Source organism: Somniosus microcephalus, chromosome 1 (genome assembly GCF_052327205.1).
Source record: "Somniosus microcephalus isolate GS21.2 chromosome 1, FLI_Smic_1.0, whole genome shotgun sequence".
In the NCBI taxonomy this organism is placed as follows: Eukaryota; Metazoa; Chordata; class Chondrichthyes; order Squaliformes; family Somniosidae; genus Somniosus; species Somniosus microcephalus.
Genome location: NC_140987.1, coordinates 52,108,471 through 52,111,344, shown reverse-complemented (window position 1 = coordinate 52,111,344; position 2,874 = coordinate 52,108,471). Strand labels below are relative to the sequence as shown.

The window sequence follows — 2,874 nt, the reverse complement described above, 5'->3', positions numbered from 1 at the left end:
AGTTTCTCTCCATTTAGATAATAACTTGCTCTTTGATTGGCGGCCGTGCCCTCAGCTGCTTTGTCCCTGAGCTCTGGAATTCCCTGTCTGCCTCTCTACCTCTCTTTCCTCTAAGACGCTCTTTAAAACCTACCACTCATCTGCCCTAATTTCACTTTATGTGGCTCGGTGTCAAATTTTGTTTTCTAACACACCTGTGAAGCGCTTTGGGACGTTTTACTACGTTAAAGGCGCTATATAAATACAAGTTGCTGTTGTTGTTGGTTGCTTAAAAAAGCCCCATGTAGCTGTTTGCGTATTTGTTTTTTGAAAAGTAAGTCCTTAAAAACGTATTGTTTTAAAAAGCTTTAACTAGATGGCTAGGGAGAACAGTTGGATAACAATTTGTGAACCTATTTCTAAATTATTTTCGTCATAGTTCAAGGACAGTCTTTCCATCCAGATCTCTCAGGTCTCAGTTGAAGTTTAGTGTTTCAGGCCTAAGAAGTGAGGCTGACTAGATTGTTAGACTGTGTGCGCGTTATGTTAATAGCAGAGCAGAGATTTACCTGCTTGCCATGGAGTGTGTCAGATGTGGTGTGTAAATATATTTAGACAATATTTTGCATATTACGACTGGGAAGTGATGTTTCTGCTGTGAGGTCTTACTTAGAGCTATTTTCTCCCACCTGAGATCATGGTTGATAAAATATCAGATAAAGCTCCATATACCCAGGTGTAAACAGGTCTGATTAAGTGATTGCATTTGGGATCGGGGAATTGCGAGACTAATAAGCAATGATGCATTCACTTGTGACATCTTAAACCCCGTGACATGCCTTTTCCGAGAATGATGCTGGAGATTTGCCATTTTACATTGTGCAAGGATTAAGACCTTTAGAAGCGGACAATCTTTTCTCTAAAGCTCACTGGGCCAAGCGGACAGTTTCCTGAGAGTGAGTAATAACACCCTAGAGCAGGCTGAACTGAGGAACTGCAAGAACAGGGAACTGTACTCACAGAAGCAGAAAATGGAGAAAAAACAGCTCTGGCTCGTGAGAGACAGAAAGGCTGGTGAGTATAATTTTAAATTTAACAGAAACATTTACCATTATCTGGACTGTAAGGAAATTTATGTAGAAACCGCATAGGATTTGATAACAAAAGTTTCATTGTTTTGGAAATAAAATGTAAGGACCACCAGAAAACAATAGAAATTTGTAATAAAAACAGAAAATACTCAGCAGGTCTGGCAGCATCTACGGAGAGAGAAACAGAGTTAACGGGCTGAATCTTAACGCCCCAAAACGGGTGGATTGGGGTCATGCCAGCAATGTTCACTTTAAGCTGCGCGGCCGTGCAGCGCTCCAGGGGCCCCGCGCAGCCAGAGAGCCGGCTTTTAAATTGAAAAAAACGCACATGCGCGGACTTTTGACTGGGCCACGCAGCCCGTTAAAGGGGCCGCGCGGCCCAAAAATAAATTACGGGGGACAATGCGTGTCAAAGGTTAAAAATTCAAAAAATCTGAAACAGGAACCCAAACCGCCTCAAACCCGCCCACGTCTGGTTTTAACGGAGGCGAGAGGAGGGACAGGCGACCAATCAGCTTGCGGGAGGCGGGTTGCTCCTTTAAATATTATAATGAGGCTGCCTGCCTTAATTTTAACAGTCATTCCACAGGTGGCCCAGGCCTCGGGAGACTCGACAGCTGAAAGGAGGAAGGAAGGGCCTTTACAGCACTACTTGTGGGCCAGGAGCAGCAGGAGTGATTCCTAAAGGCCCAACAAGCTACCCAGTACACGCCCCCCCATAATCTTTCTGCTTCCCCCCAACCACCAAAGGAGCCTCCGACCACCATTGGAGCCCCCCCACCCATGCAATCTGGACCCCCCGACCACTATTGGAACCCCCACCACCGATCACCATCGGACCCACCCGACCAGCATTGGACCCCCTGACTACCACCTGCCACCCCGCCCCCCCACGATGGGGACCCGCCCCTGTGATTGTGACCCCCTCCGCCATCGGGACTCCCCCCACCCCCCCCCCCCACAAGACCTACCTGCTCTCTTTGGCTGAGGCCTTCTGCTGCAGGCTTCTTTGCCCGACAGCCCTGTGGCCTGTCAATCAGGCTGCCTGTGGGTGGGAAACCAACAGAAAAAAATTAAATGAGCCCTGCAATTAAAAACTGCAGGACATTTGGAAAACCCATTCATCTGTGTTTCCTGCCCTCAAAACAGCCCCCTCGCACGCCGCGTGTCTCCGGGTCTAAAACCCAGACCAACGTTTCAGGTCGATGACCTTTTGTTAGAAATTGGTGCTGTTATTGTCATTTATTTCATTGCAGGAATACATAGAGATGGACTGCAGCGGTTCAAGAAGAAGCCCCACCACCAGTTTCTCAAGGGCAACTAGGGATGGGCAATAAATGCCGGCCTTGCCAGTGACACCCATATTCTGAGAATGACACTTAATAAAACCTGCTTAATGCAAGGCACTCTGAACTCTTTCGCATCACTTTTTTATCCCCTTCTATCAAATCTAGTAAGAGGGGAGCACTGAATTCATTTTTCACGATTTTAAATTCAATTGACATTCAATAGTTTGGAGTAAGTCCAGCTTTAAGAAAATCCTTGCATCCAGGCCAGAATGTAACCGGTCTTTAACATACAAGGATTGATCTTAACTTTCGGCAGTGGCAGGAAACGGGCGGTAGCTGACCCTGTTATATACCCTGCCTGACTCTCACAACGGAAAGTTTAAATTTACCTTTTTAGTGGGGTGCTGAGCTACATCAGAAACACTGGTATTTTGCACATTGGCCAATTAGACAGACCTTCATTTGCATAGTTAAAGCTGTCTAATGAGGTTCGCGCGCATTCTGAGTAAGAGCAA

At 46.3% G+C, this 2,874-nt stretch overlaps 1 long non-coding RNA gene across 1 annotated transcript; it reads left to right on the top strand.

Annotated features, from left to right (window-relative positions):
• The first annotated feature begins 570 nt into the window (after positions 1-570).
• LOC147124068 (uncharacterized) lies at positions 571-2,476 on the top strand. The gene is made up of 2 exons (XR_015079541.1): positions 571-1,053; positions 2,327-2,476. It is a non-coding gene; the product is annotated as an uncharacterized LOC147124068 (long non-coding RNA).
• The last annotated feature ends 398 nt before the right edge of the window (positions 2,477-2,874 follow it).